Genomic DNA, 25,257 nt, shown 5'->3' with positions numbered 1-25,257 from the left:
CCTCTTGTTTGTACATGGAGCTGTGCGTTACTACTTTCTACAGGCTCCTCATTCCCTAAAGATTTGCTTTTTCTCTCTCTCTCTCCCTTATCCTCCTGTCATGAACGTTTTATTTGCTATGTCTGCAACTGGTAAAGAAAGCCAAGCATTTCCTGGATTGGGCACTTGAATTGTCTTTCAAAGCTAATGGCAGAGGGCTGATACTATGCAATACACTGTCTGCATTTTTTCTAGACTTGGTACACTTTCTGCAATGGTCGCTGGTGAATTCCTGAAATCCACCAACTCTTTTCCTTTTCTCTCCAGTTTTTGCTGTTGTTTTTGTTGTTTGTTTGTTTCATAGGAATGTTTCTGTTCTCTATATGTGATTAGGCAAGTACTGATTAATGCCACTTCTATATTAGTATAATTGCTTCTATAATTAAAAGAATATGACAGACCCTCCTTTGCTACTTTGAATCATGACATCTGTAGGTATGTATATATACATATAGATGAGAAAGAGAAAATAACAAGAAAATAAAATCCAAAAAGAAATGGTATGACTTAAGGCACTTTTATGCTTAGAATTCTATATATCCATCCTTCTGTTGAATTTTAGTACATATGCATACCCAACACATGGCTTGCCATATTTATCCTGTGCCTACTCCTTAAAATGTAGGCACTTATGTAAGACGCATTAACTCAATTCCCTAAGTACATTATCACTAGCCACTAAAATACTCTGGAAATCTGAAAGTGTTAATGCATCTTTGCAAAGTGCAATATTCCTGAAGAGTATTTGGTGACTTACAAGAATCTGGGTCAGTTTAACCGTGAAAAAACAGCTCACCTAAGAAGGGCCTCACTCAATAGCATATACAAACACATCTCTGTGTTCTTAGATGAGGTACAAAATACTAAAAATATGAAATCTTATAAATATCTAGAGGAAAAAGCCATGGAGGGAATGCATGAGTCTTTGTTACAGATATGAGCTTTTAAAACTAAAAAGACTTTTGGAAGCTTATGTATGCGAAATAATATTATGTGGAGACACATGACTGGATTCAAATCCTGCCAGTTCTACTCATTGTGCAAAACTTGGACAAGCATTTTGTCTCTCTGAGTATAAATTTTCACAGCTATAAAATGGAGACAATATTTGACCTTTAGGTAATTTAGAAGAATTATTTTTTTTTAATAAATGCATTTGAAGTACATAAAGCACACTGGATGATAAATAGCAAATACTCAATAAAAGACAGCTTTTATTAATGTTGTAAAGCTGTTAATATCTGGTATGCAGAAAGTACTTCTGAGCACCCGGGGGAAGTTATTCCTTATCTTGTAAACCAGCCCACCATAGAACCCTCGCCTAGAGCTTAAAAAAAATTGCTACTTGCACATAAAATCAATCTGTGTTTTCTACTCCATATTTTTAGCTTCAGTTTTAAAAGGACTGATCTGTTTGTATGTGCCTTTTTTCACAGAGGAGGGAGGGAGTGAGAAAAGGTGATTGTTAAATCGTTACCTTGACAACAAAGAGAACCAATTGTGAAATAAGCAAAAAAACATTCTTAGTGGTTACTCAGCTCCTACAAGTTTAGCTGAAAACAGTCAAGTCCATTTAATTGATCTTATAGAGCACTGTTAAAAAAAATATATTGCTGCCTCAGAGATTTACTAAAGGAATCTGCAAAAATAAAAGTTAGCAATGATTTTAATTGCATCATAATGGATCCAAATTTGATCAGCTTATAAATGTGTGATTCTTTGGTATGACTGAAACATTGATGCATTTTTATTTTAACATTATAATAGGTAATAATATAAAGTAATATTCTGTTTGCCAGACACTATGTAAAACAGTTTACTTATGATGAACATGCTTAATCTTCATAACAACCCTATGAAGAAGATCTCATTATTATCCCCTTTCACAGGTGAGAAAACTGAGGCAACAGAGGTTAAGTAGCTTGCCCAAATAAACGAAGCAACTAAGTGATAGAGTTGGAATTGAACCCTGGTATCTAGCTCCAGAGTGTAACCTCATAATCACCGAGCTATTATCAGAGGAATATATAAAATAACAGAAGGATATATAGGGGTCAAGATCTGTGCTATTTTGTGGTTCCCCAAAATTAAGTTTCTTGTTATAACATTTTTACTCATTTAAAACAGAAATGTATTTCATCTTTGTCTGAAAGAAAAATGAATCTATACTATAACAATTTTGCTTTGTTGATTTTCCTACTTTTCCAGGTTACTGACTTTGTACAGCTCTGGCCAAGTCTCAATACTGAAAATGATTCCAGAGTTCTCATTTTTAAAAATCTTTTGATTTTCTAGTTTAAGAACTGTCTAATGGAGTTTTATGGTTTAATCATCCTAGCCTGTCTTATTGTTAGACTCTTCTCAAATTCAGAAAGCACTCAGTAGGAAAGAATCTGAAAACCAAGCATTTATATATTCCATATTTTTAAAAATTTATCCTAAGGGTTGACAATTTGATGAAATACTGAATCATTTCCTAAAGTATAAAAAATCAGTGCATTATCTTTATTATTGTATTTGAAATTTTATGATTTCTAGTTATATTTATTCCATTTAAATGTTAACATGTGATCAGAAACTTACAAATTATTTTGCTTATTTTATACATTTTTGGGTTTTTGTTTGATTTATTTGCAATAGGTACCTGATGAGCCTCAAATTGACAATTGTAGTTTCAGATATAATCTAAGATATTAAACCATGACTGCTTACTCAAAGTTCCTTTGGACTTTACAGGGATGCCAAGACTTACAGAAGAAATTATACATTTTATGATTATTATCTACATGGCAATTTTTGAAGGTTACGTTGGTGGAGATTTTAATATATAGGTAGAGCAGAGGCATAGCAAAAATTGAAAAAAATGAGCAGGCAGTGGGAATTGAAATATTAACACTTGCCAGTCTTATTTTCAATAATCTGTCTAATATAAATATGAATGATACATTAATAATAATGAAAGTATTATATGTTCTTTTAAATTTTCTATTGGCATATATAGAGACATAATCCATTTAGTAACATAAGTTAGAATTATTACAATGAATACTGCTAATAAATGCATACTGAAACTAAATTTGTATATCTCTATTAAAATTCTGTCAATAACTCCTGAATAATACATTTATTAGAATTCACGTTACAACGTAACTAGTAATTTACTGGATACAATGTGATAACTGACAAAAGATGAGCCCTTCAAAATCATTCTGTATGTGTCATTAGCAATTCACTTCACATTGTTACCTATACTAAATATCTTAAACCACTTAACAGGATTCTAAAGAGAGCCCTAGCTCGAGTTATTAATATCTTTATTTAAATGCAGATCTTGACTTTTCCTCAGAGACTAGTAAAGCTTATTCTGTAATGCTGCAAAGAGAAAAGCAAATTTTCATCCACATAAGAAGGAACATATCTGGCTCCTTATCGCCTATGAATATGTAGATCTCTATATGTCTGCATAAGTTTGTCATTAACAAATATTTCCATTCATAACTATCAATAAAAGATATATAAATCCTTAACTCTTTAATCTCAGTATATACATAGCAGTCACAACTTTTAATGTCCAACACAAACTTCAAAGATCAAAATAAAATTACCATTTATTTAGCTTTATTTAACATCAACATTTAAGGAAACAATGTGACAACAAATGTACTCATTATAACAAATATACCCAGTATAAACTTAGGCTTAGATAACCAAAAGATGTTGGATATTTTTATGATCATGACTAAAATTAATCAATCCACAAGTTTACATCCATTTCTCATTTTGGCTTATCTATCTGCATGGGCAAACCAGTGTGAATCTGGAAACACAACTTCATGGAACACAGAACATAAAGACAGTCCCCAATGAATAAGATGGCCCTTATTTCTAAGTTCATACAGATGCTGATTTGAAGACATGATTTTAGTGGATAAAATGAGAAAACCACAGAGAAACTGAGAGATTCACTTCCATCTAATGTATTAATCTGAAGCTGTACACAGTAGACTGAGTGCTGTAACTAGTAGTGTAAGGTATATTAATTAAGCACCCGATAAATATTTGCTGAATTGATATTTTAAAAGATGTATGAAGTTAATATTTGGTTAAAATGACCTTTGCTACTCATAGAAAAAAATATTAAGTAAACTAAAAAAAAAATTATAAAAATTATGGTATAAAATATACCAAAATACAAACATATCAGTAATGGTTATTGAGTAGGATTAAAACATATAACAAACTTACTGCTTAATATGCATAAATTTTATTCTAATAAAATTATTTTTTGGCTCTTATCACTCACTGTGTACCACTGAATCAACATGTGCTTACCTGGGAATCATCACAACCAATCTTCTATTTTTTTAATTGAAATTAAAAAGAGTTGAAACTCCAGAGTTCATAATATTTTGTACCTATGTTTTCTGTTCTTAGTATCAATGAATTCTGAGGTGGAGCAGAAGAAGTTACCTAGAGCAACTTTTAATGAGTTTCATTGTTGTCCCCCAAAATAATCAAGACTGTTTACATCCATATTTTTTTTCTATGGGTAAATACCATCTTAGGACACTATGTCATAACAGATAGGTAAAAAATATAACCAATCAAATTAGGTGATGTGGAAGACTCCCAGACTGGTGGAAGAGTTAGATTCTACAAAGAAAAGGGATTCCTGGATATAACATCATTTTTTTTTTCATTATACAAGAGTTATACGCTTACAGCGTAAAGAAAAAAGCATTTGGTGGTGGTTGTGGAGACTATCTAGATACAAGATTAGCAAATATCTGCCAGTTTTGCTATGAGACCATATGTATAAAGCACTCTTGTTGGCACATGGTAGATGTGCAAATATGTTAATCACCTTCTTATACCCCTGCTGTCACTGTGACTTGAAAATAGCTTTGCAAAAAATATGTTTCTTTGAAAGGGTTTTCATCATGATATTTTACTACATACTATTCAACTCATAAACAATAACTTTTAAAATTCCTATATTCTCACATGTAAGGTGCTTACATTCATCCATTCTGAGACCAACTATTTTTTGCAGCTTTCCAATTTTACCTGCATGAGTATATTCTTTTTCTCAGTTGTCTTCCCCCCTCCTCTTACTATATTTTCTCATCTTTATTCTTCCTATGTCCACTCAAAGTAGATAAAAGAGAATGCAATAAACACGTATTTGATATGAGTTTCACTTAGTAATGCAACTTCAGAATGGTCTCCTGTCAGGAGAGGATAATACTCAGATGACCATTGAAGTCATACAGCTGTATGCTCAGAAAGGGAGGTTTAACGATTTATTCAGTCAAATTGAAATGCAAACATTTCCTCAATGTGAATATTACCATCAAAACAGTAGCATCAGATGGTCTTTCACTATTTCTCTCTCTCTCTCTCTCTCTCTCTCTCTCTCTGATTTTGAGCTCCTCAAGTCACCTCCAACTCTTTTCACTAACTCAGCCAGTCTCCTGACTCTTCCCTTGTCCTTTACCTTTTATTGTTCTTTGAGTTAACTTTCAGTTTTCTGCCCTTTTTAGTTTAATGTTGATTTAGTCCCTTTTAATATTCAGCCCTCTTCACTGCGCTCCTGGTTTGCTGAGACCTGGGTTCTCTTTCTTTCTTTAAAGATATTCTTAAAACATTTTCCGAAAACAATTGCCCTAGAACCTTACCCCGACCTCACTTATAACATCCACATATCTTTATAAAGCCAAAAAATTGGTTAATTGCTCAAGTTTTCCTGATGTAGCCCGGGAGATTGTTTTGTGTCTGCTCGCTCTCAAGTACAAATGCAAACTATTATCACCTCTTACCTGGAAGCTCCTCCTCCCTAAGAAGAGAGTTCCATTAAAAAAAATCACTAAAGCAGTATATAACATTAATATTAAACAAATTGTTAGGCTTTGTTACATATACAAAACATTAATTTTGTATATTAATTTCAACATTAATTGCTAATAAAAAGAATTGTCAGTAGAATTACTGTTATATGCATTCAGTGAGATGTTCCAATCTTGTTATTACATTTGATGATCTGCAATGCTAACTAACTATAGCTATATTCTAACTATTATCAAATTAAGTAAAAACATTATGATAAATATAAATAAATTAGAATCATAAGTATACATTTTCAGTAGTGGAGATGGGTTATATTTCCAACATTTTAAAAGATTTCAATAACAATATTTCTGTTGCAAAGTGGATTTAATGTATACTTTGGATATGTCAATGCTTTAAAGCCCAGCAAATGGTATACGTGATTCTCTTGCATAGCATATTAGAAGGCAAATAGCGTCTTAGGAGTTGATGATATTATTTTATTATCACAAAGTAGGAGTGTCCTTTGGAGACTAATACCTGAAGATACTGTCAGAAAGGAAGAAGGTATGATATTAACTTAATGATACCAATGTTACTTCAACTCTCAGCTTGTCAAATAAATAGCTCTGCTTAAAACATTACTTCTTAAAATATAAAAATAGGGATATTAATAGGGATAATAATAGTACCAATCTGAGGCTGTTTGGAAAATTAAAAGAATTACCATGTAAAACACTTATTATAGCACCTGTCATAGAGGTTTTCTATAAAATGTATTGTTTTTATTATTGATATAAATCATATGCAAACCATACTTGAATCTACATTCCATCATACAAAATATATATGTATAATTAGCATCAAGAAAAAATAAACTGACAAAAAAATCACACTCTACTTATCCTCTTAAATTGCAAAAATGTGGCTTATTTTACATAACCCATAATTCTCTCTAGCATGACCTAACATGACCATGAAACTACAAAAGGAATTATTATGAGAAACTATATATTGTCATTTAAAACACCTATTTTGTTAAATCAGTTCAGACAGCACAGCGCAATGTTGAATTATTCAAAGTTCATTGTACATCTAATTACAAGTGCTCTGTCTCTGGAAAAAAAAATGACAATCATAATCTACCTCCTCCTACCCAATCTCTTAAATTAACCAAAATCTAAAATCTCCACTAATTTTTGTTTTGTTTTGTTTTTTGCCGTACGCGGGCCTCTCACTGTTGTGGCCCCTCCCGTTGCGGAGCACAGGCTCCCGACGCGCAGGCTCAGTGGCCATGGCCACGGGCCTAGCCGCTCCGCGGCATGTGGGATCTTCCCGGACCAGGGCATGAACCCGTGTCCCCTGCATCGGCAGGCGGACTCTCAACCACTGCACCACCAGGGAAGCCCCTAAAACCTCCCCTACTTTAAGAGGTTTGAAAGTTATACACAGCAAAGGTCATTTAAAAAGACACTTCTGGAAACATTGAAAAAAATCACAAGTCATTCAGAGAAACACACACACACACAATCATTCAAAATAAAACACAAAGTTTATAAATAAATCAACCCAGTGTGTAAACCAAAATCTATAAACTCTATTGATATAAACCTTTCATCTACTTGCAGAGAATAGGGAGAAATTATTAGTTTGGAATGTTCTCAGCTTCAAGTTAGAACAGTAACAACAGTTCTAACTGAGGCCTAAGCAGTAGGCCTGTTTTGTTCCCACAGAACAAAATGGCTGGTGATAGGCAAACGATGGAGCTGCAGCTCAAACATGTCTTCAAAGACTAGTCGCTTTCTACTTTTTCTCTGTCATCTTTGGCAGTTGGTATTTTGACCTAATGTTTGTCATTTTGGTCTCCCAATATGGCTTCTCCAGCTCCAGGAATAATATCTGAAAGCTGGCCCAGGAATAACATCTGAAAGAAGTCTCAACCACTGCCATCCATTTTATGCTTTCCCAGACAGACAGCCCCCCATCCAGTAGTCTTCCCATTACTTCTTACTGATCAGAAATGGCTCACTCTATCACCCTTAGCTACAGGAGGGCTGATAAATTACATGCCTGACAAAATGAAATAAAAATTTCATGATAGGTTTATATGAATCACAATTTATCACATAATTTAGGGAAAATTTCAACTCCCAAACAGAGTCCTGTTTTGAAAGGAAGGAATGGATAAATACTGGTTGGGCAACTCCAAAGATGTACAACAAGTAGTTATTTCAACAACAGCAGCAGCAGCATTACCATGACATGATTTAATTTCTCCTTAGTTTTCTTCTACTTTTGATCTCTCCAAGTATTAGGTTAATTCTGAGAATTCTCCAACAGTCTTGGGCAAAAAATTATTCTTACTTATGACAAAGTCAATCTAAATACCCAGTCTGCATCACCGAGGTAAACAATATGAAATAATTTTGAAACATCATTTCACAATGCTAACAGAATGAATGGTTCTGTGATCACTGTAAGGACCTCCTGGCTCTCTCACGTCCCCTGGCCATTGTTGCCCCTTTCCACCTGCACATGCAAAGCCCTGCCATGTTTGGCTCTGGAATTCTTGGGTGCTGCAGAGAGTTCCTTGCTATAAGGAAGAATGTCATCCAGATGATTGATGATAGAATAACTGTTCTTTGTAACTCATATTATAAGGAGTCTACATTCTATTTTGGAAACTGTTAATTCATCTGAAATGCATGGAAAAGATGTGCAATTATATCTCAATGTTTGCCTTCAAACATTTTTGACTATTTGCTTGGAAGTTATTATGAGCCTCTCTGATTAGAGGACACTCTCAAAACCACACTACATGGTGTCTTTCTGACTTAGTTGTATTTTGTCTTACAGGAAACAAATATATACTCCACAAGAATTACACATTCAAACATATTATGGACAGAGAAAGAGACATTATCTTTATTTAAAGGGACACTGAGACAGGTAGGCCAGAGTCAAATTTATCATTATCATATCTTTGTTGATATAAAAATCTCCTGAAATGAGGGTGAAGGAAGTTCCTCTTATGTCACCACCAACATGGGAAAACTATTAGCACCAGAACAAATGTATGTTCATGTACACATAAAAAAGCAAGGAAAAACTCATTTTTAAAAATTCCATTTAAAAATTGAACACCATTGTTTATGGTACCCTTTGCTATGCAAAGCTTTTACATTTAATTTGGTCCCATTTGTTTATTTTTGTTTTCATTACTCTAGGAGGTGGATCAAAAAAGATCTTGCTGTGATTTATGTTAAAGAGTGTTCTGCCTATGTTTTTCTCTAAGAGTTTTATAGTATCCAGCTTTACATTTAGCTATTTAATCCATTTTGTTCATTTTTGTGTATAGTGTTAGGGAGTGTTCTAGTTTTCCCAGCACCACTTATTGAAGAGATCATCTTTTCCCCATTGTATACTCTTGTCTCCTTTGTCATAGATTAGATGACCATAGGTGTGTGGGTTTGTCTCTGGAGTTTCTATCCTGTTCCATTGATCTACATTTATGCTTTGGTGATAGTACCATACTGTTTTGATGACTGTAGCTTTGTAGTATAGTCTGAAGTCAGGGAGCCTGATTCCTCCTGCTCCATTTTTCTTTCTCAGGATTGTTTTGGCTATTCATGGTCTTTTGTGTCTCCATACAAATATAAACAAAACAAAAATACTACCCTCAGAATGGAAGAATATATTTGCAAATGAAGCAACTGACAAGCAATTAATCTCCAAAATATACAAACAACTCATGCAGCTCAATATTAAACAACAAGAACAACCCAATCAGAAAATGGGTGGAAGATCTAAATAGACATTTCTCCAAAGCAGATATACAGATGGTCAACAAACACATGAAAAGTTGTTCAACATCACTAATTATTAGAAAAATGCAAATCAAAACTACAATGAGGTATTACCTCACACTGGTCTGAATGGCCATGATCAAAAATATCTATAAACTAAATGCTGGAGAGGGTGTGGAAAAAAGGGAACCCTCCTATACTGTTGGTGGGAATGTAAATTGGTACAGCCACTATGGAGCACAGTATAAAAGTTCCTAAAAATAGAGCTACCATATGATCCAGCAATCCCACTCCTGGCCATATATCTGGAAAAAAACATAATTCAAAAAGGTACATACACCCCAATGTTCATTGCAGCATTATTTACAACAGCCAGGACATGAAAGCAACCTAAAAGTCCATCAACAGAGAAATGGTTAAAGAAGATGTGGTACACGTATACAATGGAATATTTCTCAGCCATTAAAAAGAATGAAATAATGCCATTTGCAGCAACATGGATGGACCTAGAGATTATCATACTAAATGAAGTAAGTCAGACAGAGCAAGACAACATCACATGCTGTCACTCACATGTGGAATCTAAAAAAGGGTACAAATGAACTTATCTATAAAACAGAAATAGAGTTACAGATGTAGAAAACAAACTTATGGTTACCAGGGAGTAAGGGGTGGGGAGGGATAAATTGGGAGATTGGGATTAGTACTAGTAGTACACACTATTAGTACTACACACTACTATGTATAAAATAGATAACTAATAAGGAACTACTGTATAACACAGGGAATTCTACTTAATACTCTGTAATGACCTATATGGGGAAACAATCTAAAAAAGAGTGGCTATATGTATATGTATAACTGATTCACTTTGTTGTACACCTGACACTAACACAACATTGCAAATCAATTACACTCCAATAAAAATTAAAAAAAAATAATAATAAAATAAAAATTGAACCACAGTGTGATCCAGAAATCCCACACTGGGATATATATCTGAAGGTAACGTCATCACTCTCTTGAGGAGATATGTGTACCCTCATATTAATTGCAGCACTATTTACAATAACCAAGACATGGAAACAATCTATGTGTCTGTTGACAGATGAATGGATAAAGAAAGTGTGATATGTGATATACACACACACACACACACACAAAATGGAATATTATTCATCCATTAAAAAGAAGGGAATCCTGCCATTTATGACAACATGTATGAACCTTTAGGGCATTATGTTTAAGGAAATAAGTCAGACAGAGAAAGACAAATAATGCATGGTCTAAATTATATGTGGAATATAAAAAAGTCAAACTCAAGAAACAGAATGCAGAATGGTGGTTGTCAGGGGCTGGGGGTGGAGGAATGAGGAGTTATTGTTCAAAGGTTACAAACTTCCAGGTATAAGATGTTAAGTTGTAGGAGTCTAATGTACAGCATGGTGACTACAGTTAACAATACTAGATGGTAAATTTGAAAGTTGCTAAGAGAGTAGAGTAGGACTTTAAATGTTTTCACCACACACCAAAAAAAAAGGAAACTTATTGTGGTAATTATTTCACAAAATATATGTATATCAAATCACCATGCTGTACACTGTAAACTTAAACAATGTCATATGCAGATTGTGTCTCAAAAAAGATGGGAAAAAATCCTGTTCTAAAAGTAACTTTGGTATTTTTATTTCTAATAGGAAATGGCCAGACAGTGTGCTATTTTAACCCAGTATGCTCTTCATAATATACTCTAAATTGAAAAAAAACAAGAGTAAATTCTAGAAGTCTATATTTCTGGGCAGTCCTCAGTGTTACACATGTAATTTATATGGGTTTATGATTAAATTACTATTATTACCGAGCTTTTTTGCCAGTAATATTGAGAAACTCTATTGTATAGAACAGTTCTTCATTGCAGGAATATTTATAACCTCACAAACGTGTGCACAGTGAGAGCACCAGCTTCATGTTGTGGGAAGAGTGTGGTATAAATTCAGAGTTGGCTTTGGATTTCAGATATTTCCCATGGGAATATCACTTAACTACTCTGAGACTTTGTTTCTTTGTCTGTAAAACAAGGATAATTATGTGAATATTTCAATCACTTGTTGTATAAATCAAGTAGAATAAAACAAGTACTAGTGCTTTGTAAGTTGAGACAAGCTCTAAAAATATTTGTTATATATTGGATAAGGGATGTATAGATATACACATGTATACTTTAAAGTTCTGCTCTTGTATTAAAAATAAAGTGTACCTGCAATTTGGGTTATTTATGTGTTCACAAAATCAATTTTAAAACACTGGTATCTGTCACTTTTTATCCCATTCTGCAAGAAAGTGAAATAGAAAGGTGGATAATAAATTCTAAGACGGTCAGCCCTGACAGTTAAATAGTAGTCTTGAAAACCTGAAACATAGCTTGGGGAAAATTTAAAGCTACTTTTTGTTTTCTGTTTCTTTAAAAAAGTAAAAAATTATGCCATAGAAATATGTCTAAAGCTGATGGAATAATTTCATCAAAGCTTATTCTCTGCAAAATTTCTTCATGTACTAGTCATTCTAATATTTACTTTTAAAGGCATATGCATTATTTCTTGACATTTTTAATTTTTCTCATGAAATAATGACTTATTTTGATGTTAAGAACCATTAAATTTACAAAATAATATGCTAGATCAGAGGTGTCCCCAACACTATAACAATATGCTGTGTTAGGAACCAGGCTGCATGACAGGAGGTGAGCAGCGGGAGAGAGAGCGAAGCTTCATCTGCCACTCCCCATTGCTACCCATCACTCTCATTGCCAACTGAACCATCTCACACCCACACCCCCGTCCATGGAAAAGTTGTCTTACACGAAACTGGTCCCTGGTGCCAAAAAGGTTGGGGACCACTGTGCTAGATGGTTTAAAGTAAATTAATAAATTTCTTCATTCAGCAGACATTCCTCATATATCTACCATGTGTATTTGTCAACCAATGAGGTTTGAATTCACACTTAACAACATTATGTAAGACTTGGTCCATGTACTCAGGAGTTCATGTATTCAAGGGACATACAGGGAATGAAGCAATGTATGCGTGTATATCTATGCATATGAATATGTGTGTGTGTGTGTATGTGTGTGTGTGTGTGTGTGTATGCATTTTAACCTGATAAGCTGGCTAGTGGTTTACCTCAATCAAATAAGGTTGGCACAGGTAACATGCATGTGACCACACAAAGTTTATAATGAACCAGTGGATTGTGAGCTAGTAGTGCAGTTTCAGAGGTGATCTAGAAAGCACATACATGTCACTAATTGAAGTTCATTAAAAAAAAAAATCTGTGGAACCATTTATGGTGTGAATATGCATACAAATTTTTCATAAGAATACTGAATTTAACAATTAATTAAAGTTAATTTGTCTGTTACATATTTTAAAAGGAGCATATTACCATATTTTAAATTGTAATATATCAACTTAACACGTTTGCAAAAATATTTGCAAAGTCTACCTTCCCCTCTACTACCAACTCCAATTTTTTTCTCTCCCAAGTCAAACCGATAGATCAGCCAACTAGATCCAATGAAGACTAACGATGTATGGAGAGAACTTGACAGAGTAATCTTTTAGTTCAGGATCAGGGGATTACTTGGTGAGAACCAGAAAATGTCTCATCCTGGGAAGATTTTGGCTGGCAGAAATCTGCGTGGCAGAAAGCTAGCTATCAGAGCTGTGTCCTCAAATGGACGAGGCACGTGGAATAGAACCACAGCTGCCCTGCAACAGAACCACAGCATCCAACAAGTTTCATGGCTGAGAGCTGACATTCATTTTAAAACCACCAAGGATCCTTTATACTCAACAAAACTACTGACACTAAGGAACTCCGACAACAACCTCTGAGCTAGAAGAAGCAAACATTGAGTAACAAAAGTTAAGTTAATGTAATATCTGGAGGAATATCAGTCCAGATAAACACAAAACAGATCCAGTGAACTAGAATTGCTCAGAGGGGAGAGGTGGCCTATAGAGATTCAAACACAATACCAAGGAGAATTCTGCTGCTACCAAAACTGATTTCCCAATTAAAAAGCGGGTGTATGAACTGATAAAGGGGTGGTCACTGGTAAGGACCAAATGAGTGATCTACAAGTCAAATGCAAGAGACATCATAAAACACAGGTAAAATTATTTTTAAAAGATGGTAAATCATAAGGAGATAAGAAACTTTTAGAAGTAATTGTGTGGTAAGAATATAAAAATCTAGTAGGTTATATGGAAAAATATATGCCCAAGCATAACCAAGAATAAGAAGAGAGAAGAATGGAATCACTTTAATATATATCATAAAGTTTGATAGGCTAATTGTAATAAAATTGATATTGTATTGGTAGAAGAACACTTTACAGAAATTACGTGGAACATATATATTTACATATATATGAGAATTTATATATTTGTGAGAATTTAATGCATGATATTGGTGACAGTTCAATTCTGTGTGAGAAAGATCAAATCCTTAATAAAATGTGGAAGCATAAAAGTGCTGGTTATCTATTTTGAGGAAAATAAAGTTGAATCCTTATATCGCATTACATAAAAGTGTATTTCAGATAAACACTTCAAAGAACAAAAAGAAAACAGTGTTTATTAATTACTTCCCACAGGTAAGTATAGCAGAATATATAAAATATGAAATATAGAAGATTAAAATATGTATTTATACACTACACACGCAGAGTTGAATTTTAGTTGCATTGTAAATTCTTTTGCCTGCCATCTGTTAATGGTTTTAAAGTTTTAGCAACTTGCAAAGTTTTTAATCTACAAAATCATCCTATAGGAAGATACTTTTCAAACTAAATTTAAATGGTCTTTATTTTTGCTTTTTTGTATTAGTTATGAAGCTTCTTCCTAACTGCGGCACGATTATCAGCTAATAATTTATATTATATATTACTGTGTGACTTCATTGAAAAACTATTTTAATGTCCCAGACTGGGGTTTTTGTACCTTCTTATTCCAAAATTCCCTCAGCATATTTTTATTAATATGCAATTATATATGCACTGTCTATGTATCCATATACTCCACTGCAAATTCCTTCAGGGAAATTCCATTTTTGTATGCCCAGGGTTTAGTGTAATTTTGTTGATCCCACTGAACACACATGTAGGAAGAAAATTAGTGAGAATACTCATCAAGTACAAACTTACATTCTTACTAGATTGAAATATAACCAGTTCCTGTGATGATCAGAACTCAGAGAGCTATAGTCTTAAAATTTTTCAGTTTTTATTGTCCTCAAACAGGAAAACTATTTCATTTACAAAACTCTCAGACACTGAGTAAGCCAGTGATTTCCTGAATCCTGTCTAAACACAAAGCCTCAAGCACTGAGTGGAAATATTTCTGAATCTTGTGTCCTTTTTCCTGACTTCTTAAGGAGATTATGTTGAATGTAATGGTTAGCCTAAGGCCATCATTAGGGATAGAAATGCCTGTCTTTTGCTGAAGCAGGCAAAACCATCAAGGCCTCATGAGTTCTTCAGGGTTTTGGCTTTTCTACCAAAAATCCTGTGTAGTACTTTTAAGCTTAGTGACACTTTCTCTGCAGATGTGCTGGGTCCTGTAATACCGTCACGCTGGTGCCTTTATTTGGAGCTACTTTCAGGGTATCTGCCTGCAGCTAAGATTTCTCCTCCTAATTTGCTTCTTAATCATCTGTAGACTTTAAAACAGATAACTAAGCTGGAAAGAATATGAGAGCATCCTTTGTAGGTGTAGTTCATGACATTTAATACAGGTTTTGTTCTTCTGTTCATTTTGCTTCAGTGTTTTTTTGTTTTTTAATATCTATTACATCTATGTCTGTGGTTTTGGTTTTGGTTTTTGTCTTGGTGGGATTTTTTTTGTCAGCTTGTGATGTTGAGCTGGTTTTAATGCATGAGGTGGTAGCCCAACAGTGGTTCAAGCAAGAGAGTTTTTGTTTTGTTTTGTTGTTTTTTAAATGTTGAGCCTTCTTTTAATTTATTTATTTTTATTTTTGGCTGTGTTGGGTCTTCGTTTCTGTGCAAGGGCTTTCTCTAGTTGTGGCAAGCGGGGGCCACTCTTCATCACAGTGCCCAGGCCTCTCACTGTCGTGGCCTCTCTTGTTGCGGAGCACAGGCTCCAGACGCCTAGGCTAGTAGTTGTGGCTCACAGGCCTAGTTGCTCCGTGGCATGTGGGATCCTCCCAGACCAGGGCTCGAACCCATGTCCCCTGCATTAGCAGGCAGATTCTCAATCACTGCACCACCAGGGAAGTCCGAGCAAGAGAGTTTTTAACTGTGAAAATCTATAACTGTAGCAAAGAAGACAAAACTTGACTCCATACTGGATCTATTCCTTTAGCTCTGACCTTTGTGCTCTGTCTCCTGTGCTTAGTCATGCTGCCTCTGCACCTTTGTAAAAGAATGTTGCCTATAGCCTGAAATATATATGATAACCCATCTTCAAGGCTCTGACCTTTAAAAGTATAACACTTTCCATTCACATAGAGGTAAAAAGTTGCAGAACAGAAAATAACAGTTGTCTTGTTGGAGGTTTATAGGAACATTGTGACCAGACCTAACTGGACAACTGCAAGAACAAAGGATTCCTACACTGAGCAGTTTGCAACTACCAGTATCATCCCCTCCCCTTTTAGTATAAAAAAGGCCTGAATTCTAACTCAGGCAGGATGGTTCTTTGGGACACTAGTCCACCATCTTCTTGATCTGCTGGCTTTCCTAACAACATTGCTATCCCTTGCCCTGACAACTCATCTCGCCAGTTATTGGCCTGTCGTGCAGCAAGCAGTACAAGTTTAGACTCTGTAACATAACTATTAACTATTTCTTAATAGGTAGGTCAAAGCACATAAAACTCCAAAAAAATAATCCTGAAACAAAGAACTCTGAGCAAACCTAGAGCATCTATCATCCCAGCACTTGATCCAAATAAGCTTTTCTCCAATAGATAAAAGTTAAGTAAGTATAAAGTTTATTTCTTTGGTCAGAACTTTCCATGGCTTTTCTCTGCCCAGCATGCCTATCTTGCTTCAGGTTATCCTGCAGAGAATCATAGCTTGTTTGAAAGTGAGCCTCCCTTTTCTTTTAGCTAATTAAGCCCTCAGTTTATAGAAATGAGATGTTCTCTCACTTTGAGGTATTAGTTTTACAGACTTCTCAGCTTCACCTCTACATCTATTCTAAACTGAAACTAAACCTCCCTAGAACTTTCATTACCACTAACAAAATGGACACTTCTTTTGTCTTTTTATTTCTTTGTTTAACGAAAGCAAACTTGGATAGGACTCAGCTATATGGATTGATTGATTAGTTTATAGCTCTTCTTTTAAGACAGTGGTTAAGGATCATTTCACTAAAATGCAAAAGGGAAATTTAATGAGAAGCTGGCTTTTATTGAAATTCTCAGGTAAATTTTTCTGCCTAGAAGTAAACAAGTTTTGGCTAAAGAAATGTTGTGTGTGTACGTGTGTGTGTGTTTGTGTGTGTGTGTGTAGGCAACAAATATTTAGTGAGGACCTACTATGATCCAGTAGAGAATACAAATATTTTTTTGGTCTAGTATCAATTAATGTCTCCCAAATGTTCTATATTAGTGAATTAAGTGACATGTTGGTTTCCAAGTTCAATACTTGGAAAGCTGATTAATTATTTCTTCTTTAGGTAATACCGTTTCAATAAAGTAAGATACTGAAAAGAATCTGCTTTCTTCTTGAAGAACTGATGTTGTTTTGAATTATTCAGTTTAATGCATAGATATTTGAGGGCTTACCTAATATACTGTATCATATAAATAAAAGTACTTTTGTCACAATATCATTTTCTCAGTTAATTTTAACATAATATGTCTGTTTGCTTTATAATGGTATTTTTTCTCATTAGAAAAGGTGAATTTTTAGTATGGTATTTTTTTGGACAGCTGTTGATTACTTACCAGCATCCATTCCCTGCCCCCCTCTTTCCTATACACATATGTTCTAGTATCCATGCCTTCCCTCTGGAGCTTATGTGCTTTTAGTTGAGTTGACTTTACATCACTGGAGTGTATACTCGTAAGTTTCATCCCTTATTTTATATGCTTTCTGTCAAAGTGATAGATTCAGATAACCCAGATAACCCACATAGGCATGTCATTCTCCTAGCCACAAGCTTGTTTCTCAGATGGGTACATATGACCCAAATTGGATCAATGAAATGAGAGAGAAGATACATCTCAGATCTTCTGAGAAAGAAGCTTCCACTCTTAAAAGAAATACCTGGAGAGAGATGTAGCAGAAGAGATACTCTCTGTCTTCTCTATTGTGGCATCACTTTTTCATGATATTTATTATTAGTTTCCTTGATTTACAGTTATTTGCTTTCATGGTTATACTTCCTGATAAGACAGTAAGGTCCTTGAGTCTAGGGACCTTGTCTTGTGTATCAACATATCTCTATATCATCAAATTTTCTCCAATTGATAAAGAGAACATATTAAAGCTTCTTGAAGGTAGGGAGATATCTTGTAGGCCATTTTACCCTTGGCATTAAATAAGACTTCAATATATACTTGATCAAAGCTAGGTTGAATTAATGAATGATGAATAGATGGATGGATGTTTTGCAAATAGCATTAGAGGAAAACACGATGCTGGGTTAGTGACACTGCAAGCTGTCAGAAAAGACAGATGGCTTGCCTGGTCATGCTATAAATAACCACCAGGTGCCACTCAGAGCTGGTAGAAGCCTCATCCTGCATGACAGTCATTGATCTGCTGCACAGAAAAGAAACAACCTTTCGTGACACCACTTGAGGAGAAAAGGTTATGTTTCACATTTAAGAATTGAATAATAAGGTCATGATCAAATTAAATAAATGTCCCTGGTCAATACATGAAATATATACAAATTAATACAACAAATTAGAGACATTACTGCAAAGAAAAGGTGAGCAAGATGGAGCTAAGTGTGATCCTGGAACTCAGTCCTACTGAATGTTTTATTAATGAAGTGGCAATCCTGCCTCATTAAAAATATCCTAACAGTGAGTTCTCACCACCCATGGGATAACCCTAAACTGCAATCTAGACTAGAATAGCACAGAATAAATAAAATAAAATAATAAATATGTTTCCTAAGTGATTATAAACTTATGAGAGCATATTCTAGAGGTAAGCAAAATATTCAGAGAAAATCACATATAGGAATTCTTACATTTACATCTTTTTTGCAGACTTGTAGTATATCTCATATTTGGTATTTGGAGGAAAATTTCGATTGTATTTTATATTAGTCTGGCAAATATATTCCTGTGGGGTTTGAGTACTAGCTAGCGAGTCTTCCTTTATGAGACAAAGCAACAGCTACATCAGTTTCCAAAGCTACCGCAGATTGTTCTCTTTGTTCACCTTCTAACACTCCAATCTTCTATTATGACAACTGTTGTATTAGTAAATTTAGCACATATCTGTACATTATTTGACATGTTTGAGCAAATAACAATAATCCAAATGGTTTCCACTTGTACTTCATACAACCTTGGTAATTTAATTGATTAGCATAAAAGCCATTTTAACCCTTGAGTCCAGATTTCTGAAATGCAAATAACCTAATACATAAGTATTTGCAGTTACCAAGGAATTGCCATAACCAAGAAAAATGCTGTAACGAATATTTAAAACACTGGTGTATCTTCTAAACTATACACTCACTCATTCAACAGATTTTTATTAACTTCTTACCTTGTCCTAGCCACTGATATAGGCAGTTTGACAAATTGGCTGACTTATAAAAACAGCTCATTTTGTCATTACATTTGCTTTTCATATATATTCACATTATGACCCACATGATCAAGCTTATAATTATTATTATTATTATTTTTTGCGGTACGCAGGCCTCTCACTGTTGTGGCCTCTCCCGTTGCGGAGCACAGGCTCCGGACGCGCAGGCTCAGCGGCCATGGCTCACGGGCCCAGCCGCTCCGCAGCATGTGCGATCTTCCCGGACCGGGGCACGAACCCGCGTCCCCTGCATCGGCAGGCGGACTCTCAACCACTGCGCCACCAGGGAAGCCCCTCAAGCTTATAATTATTAATGATAATTGCAATGTTTAAATGTTCTAATAAAGTTTCAATATAACAGTAAAATATTTATGATTATATGCTGTGTCACTAATAGATAACAATGGCAGTGATGACTATGATCACACTAAATTTCATTTGCAAGACCTATGAGTTAAAAATAATTGAATGCTAATTTATCAATAAGGAAAGAAATCATAACAAATGAAAGGAAATGGAATGTACACATTATGTCCATGAGAAAGCAGACATGTGGAACACCACCAGGAAAAGAGACTGGACGGCTAAAGAACAAGGTCAGCAGAGCTACTTATGCAGTGAATTTTCTATTCAGAGAATTGCTTGCTTTTAGGACGGCAAACCTTCAGAAAACATTAAGCTCTCAGCTTTCAGGGCATGAAATTGTACTGATAATAATTGTCAAGATACTGAGACAATCCATCACAGCACGAAATGTTAGGAATAGATGATGCTGACATGAACAACAATCCACCAAGCCTGACAAACAATGAAATGCAAATCCAGTGGAGGTAGATTTAAATTTTGTAAATAAATCAGTAAATGATCAAAATAGCTGTCTCGAATTTGCCATGAGTTTGAGGAGATAAATATATCCCGACTGTATATAACATTTACCTAAGCAGATTAAATATGTGTGTGTGTCCTATCCTCTACCTATCTCTCCTCTATTTATAGACCTCTACTCCCCATCCTCTTTCTCTGCCAACAACTGGACAAGAAAACAATAACTCTGGGGTTAGCAGGTTTTAAGATAAATGTGTATTTTAAAATGTGTATAAAATTTTAAAAAAGTAAAAGCATGGAACCACGTCCAGATTGTGGACGATTTCATAGGAGGACTGACTTAGATTCTTTGATGTATTCCTTACATGAAAAAAAATTTTTAATGGCTATGAGTAATTGCTTTAGACTTAAGGAGACTTATTATACATAAAAACCACACACAGGTCTGAATTTTGCTTAGTCCTTGGTTAGAAAAAGACATCTCTACAAATACTCTTCTTCAGACAACTGTAGACATTTCAATATGAATGATAGTAAAGAATTACTGTGAATTTTATTAGTTGTGATAATGTCATTGGGTTACATAAGTTATATTCAAATTTGTAACTATGCACATTGAATTATGTAAGATGAAATGACATGTCTAGGATTTGCTTTAAAGTTCTTCAATGAAAGAAAACAAGAAGGAACAAGAAAGGGAGGGAGGGAGGGAGGAAAAAGGAGAGGGATGAAAAAAGGAAGGAAGGAAGGGTGGAAAAATATGGTAAGATTTTAATTTTTTGTAATTGTTTAACTTAGTAGCTAGGTAGATGGAGGTTCACTTCATAATGCTTACGGATGAAAATTTTCATAATTAAAAGAGGTAAAAAAAAATTCTGGCAAAGTACTGAAGATTCTTGTATCTTCCCTGTCAGGATCAGATTTCTAATTCTTGTTTGGGCCCAGAAATCTATATTTTAAAAACACTTCAGGTATTTTTAATGTAGGTGGTCATCAGGTGACACTGTGAAAAACACTAAAGAGAATTACATTTACTCTCTGGAATAAGTCATTTGCGAGAAAGTGTTAAAAGCTGTTAAGTACTTTCAGCTGTTATTCTATTCAAAGGCACCACCTCTTGGCCAGGTGGGAATTGGGAGGGAGGTCTGCTTAGTCAATCAGGATGCAGTCCTTCCTTTTTGAGCCTTAAGGTAATGTTTCTGATTTAAGATAGTACTGTGGAAACAATTGTCATTCAATTAATGCTTGCTTGTTGAGAAAAATTCTGGGTCCATAGGTGATCAGCCTAAAAACTTCCTTCTTGAAATTGAACATTATGATAAAACAGTTGTTTAATTGATCACTGGCTGGAGACCACAATGATGACCTTTTTTTCCTCCTCTATTGGCTGCATTTCTACCTGTCAACCTCAAACTGTGTATGTCACTCAAGGTTCTTCCCTTGATCTCTGTAGGATCCACTAGGCACTAATCTTTGCTAGTAATTAAGAGAATTGCTCTGCAATCAGACTGCCTGGATTCAAATCCTGACTCTACCAGTTACTGAGTGTTCTTGGCAAATCATTTTACTCAGTTTTTTTGTGACTCAGTTCCCTCTTTCTGTAAAACAGAATAATGATACCTACACACACTGCCATGCTGAGCTAATTATATGGTTTATATGCTTAAAGTGCTTAAGATTGTGCCTGACCCATAGTAATAAAGGTTTGATATTTATTCTTATTAATCCTCATGGTGTTAACACTCAAGTACCTGTCTGCAATACTGTTTCATTCATTCCCCCTGCCTTGGAGAAATATTAACTTGCTTGGCCCATGTTTGTTGGCTCATATTCAAAATAGTACTCTTCTTCTGGTACTCAAACTAAATAACATTTTTGAAAAATTAACATTTGTCCAGTCAACCCAGTGAACCCATTAACTCCTTTAACCCGTTTTAAATCCCTGTCTATTATATTCAAAATATCTGCATGCTTCTATATTGTTTATCCCAGGTCTTTTTAGATTTTCTATTCCCCAAATCCCTGAACACATTTTCATCTAGATAATAACTGTTCTAACTTTCCATTCTTCCATCCTTTAAAGGATTTTGCAGTGGTACATTCATTTCCTCCTCTCATTGCTAGCACTAAGCCTCTAGTACAAACTATTATTTCAAATGTCACATATATTTTAGAGCCCTCTCAGCACTATGACTTTACATTCAACCAATATTTTTTTTAACCAATTTGTATGAGTATAGAATGAATAAATGTCCTCTATGTCAATTGTTTACTGTAACATCTGTCTTAAGATGGTCTATACAGGTTTATACAAGTTGGTAATTTGGAAACAACGTGGAACATAATGTCAATAATTCCTCAGTGAGGTATGATCACAAACTTGTACCAACAATTAGCTACTTGTCCCTTATTTAATAGTTAACAGGGCCTCATATCACTATCAATTCAGTTCTTAATAGTGCAATCAGTGGTAAGACCAAATGTAAGCCAAAAGAATGTTGTCTTTTTTTAAATTAAAATCCCAAGGCAGTGTGAGATTATTTATCTATGATACTCTTGTAAAGCTCTCACATCCATTGCATTACTGGCTATGATTAGTTGTCTGCATCACAAGGCCACATAACTCACGTATTTTCTTTGATTTTCCCCTTCCTGATACCTGAAAACCACAAATCAGCCTTTTTTTCCAACACTTTTATGTTTGCAATGGAATTTTTGGTTTCTGCTTATTTTCCATAAATATATTAGAAGCATATCATGAAATGAGTAGTACTCATAAACTATATATATTTAATAAGTTATGCTTTGCTTTACATTGTGCCATACCTTACTTAATATGCTTAGTTTGATATAATTGCAATTGAATTCCTCATTTGCTCAAAATTCCAGTAGTCATATAAATCTGAATTTATACTCTGAGGTCAGTCATCACTCCTTTCCTTTTTCTCAAGCTGTCATGTTTATAACTGAGAGGGATGCTAGAGATCATGTATCAAATGCTACATATTAAGAGCTAGACATTTGAGACCAAAAAAGTTGAGACAATTTTAGCATTACTAGGTGTTAGAAAGAGGAGTTGATAATCCAGGTTCCCAGACTTGAAAGCAGGGCTTCCTTACACAGCACCAATTTGCTCCCGATGAGGGACAAATAGCTAAGAAAGTGTGCAGAGTGAAGGAAAATTGCTTTAGGCACTCTTAGTATTTTGGACACTTTGCTCCCCTTAAATTGCAACCTAGTATCACCAAGCTAATGTCTGTTTTCTCAAGTTGAAACAACAAAGGCAAGAAGGGTTGGTCGGGATGACTTTTTGCATTGACTACTAACCTACTCACTTCCAAATCATCCCTGTGTTCTGAAAAGAAACTTACAACTTTGTGGAACTTGTCCTCTCTATATAATATTACAATATCATGTCTCATTTCCAACCCCCAAATATATTCAAAGTTTCAAGTAGAACATGCCATAGTTTAATCAAAGAAATATCTCCAAAATATTAAATCGATATTCTAACAGTAAGGCCCTGTAAACATAAAAAATACAAAGAATAAAATTAAATGCTGGGGAGAAAAGCCTGCCACCATGTCTTGTTCATTGGTCTGCAGCACACAGTGGGGTGTCACTCCAGGACCTTGCTTCAGACAGGGAAAATGAGGGTGGAATGGGAAGAAGGCAAGAAAGTGAATTGAAATGAGGATCAAGCTGAATCTCAGCTAAATTATTGTAAGCTTTTCAGAGCAAGGAGACCTTCAAGATGGCAGAGGAGTAAGACATGGAGATCAACTTCCTCCCCACAAATACATCAAAAATACATCTACATGTGGAACAACTCCTACAGAACACCTGCTGAATGCTGGCAGAAGACCTCAGACCTCCCAAAAGATGCCCTCAGGCCACCTACATGCAGAGGTGGAGCCAAATCCAAAGCTATAGCACAGGAGCTGTACAAACAAAGAAGAGAAAGGGAAATTTCTCCAAGCAGCCTCAGGAGCAGCAGATTAAATCTCCACAATCAACTTGAGGTACCCTGCATCTCTGAAATACCTGAATAGACAATGAATCATCCCAAGATTGAGGTGGTGGACTTTGGGAGCAACTGTAGACTTGGGGTTTGCTTTCTGCATCTAATTTGTTTCTGGTTTTATGTTTACCTTAGTTTAGTATTTAGAGCTTATTATTGGTAGATTTGTTTATTGATTTGGTTGCTCTCTTTATATATATATATATATTTTTCCTTTTTGTGAGTGTGTATGTGTATGCTTCTTTGTGTGATTTTGTCTGTATAGCTATATTTTTACCATTTGTCCTAGGGTTCTGTCTCTTGGATTTTTGTTTTTGCTTTTAGTATAGTTTTTAGTGCTTGTTATCATTGGTGGATTTGTTTATTGGTTTGGTTACTCCTTTCTTTGTTGCTTGCTTGCATTTTTTGACTTTAAAACTTTATTTTTTAAATTTTATTTATTTTATTTATTTATTTTTTTGTGGTACGTGGGCCTCTCACTGTTGTGGCCTTTCCCGCTGTGGAGCACAGGCTCTGGATGCGCAGGCTCAGCATCTATGGCTCACAGGCCCAGCCGCTCCGCGGCATTCGGGATCTTCCCAGACCAGGACACAAACCCGTGTCCCCTGCATTGGAAGGAGTATTCTCTATGACTGCACCACCAGGGAAGCCCTAAAACTTTTTATTTTTAATAAACTGTTTTTATTTTAATAACTTTATTTTATTATTTTTTTTCTTTCTATCTTTCTTTGCTCCCTTTTCTTCTGAGCCATGGGGCTTGACAGGGTCTTGGTGCTCCAGCTGGGTGTCAGGCCTGTGCCTCAGAGGTGGGAAAGCTGAGTTCAGGACACTGGTCCACCAAAGACCTGCCGGCTCCATGTACTATCAAATGGCAAAAGCTCTCCCAGAGATCTCCATCTCAACACTAAGACCCAGCTCCACTCAACAACCAGCAAGAT

At 35.0% G+C, this 25,257-nt stretch overlaps 1 protein-coding gene across 4 annotated transcripts in view; it reads right to left on the bottom strand.

Annotated features, from left to right (window-relative positions):
• The window catches only part of PCDH9 (protocadherin 9), a gene marked incomplete at both ends in the record, with an annotated part of 976,886 nt that overhangs the window by 166,178 nt on the left and 785,451 nt on the right, over window positions 1-25,257 (bottom strand). The window lies entirely within an intron of this gene.

The sequence above is a fragment of the Leucopleurus acutus genome (genome assembly GCF_964270905.1).
Source record: "Leucopleurus acutus genome assembly, chromosome: 18".
Classification (NCBI taxonomy): Eukaryota; Metazoa; Chordata; class Mammalia; order Artiodactyla; family Delphinidae; genus Leucopleurus; species Leucopleurus acutus.
This window is presented reverse-complemented; position numbering and strand designations above follow the sequence as displayed.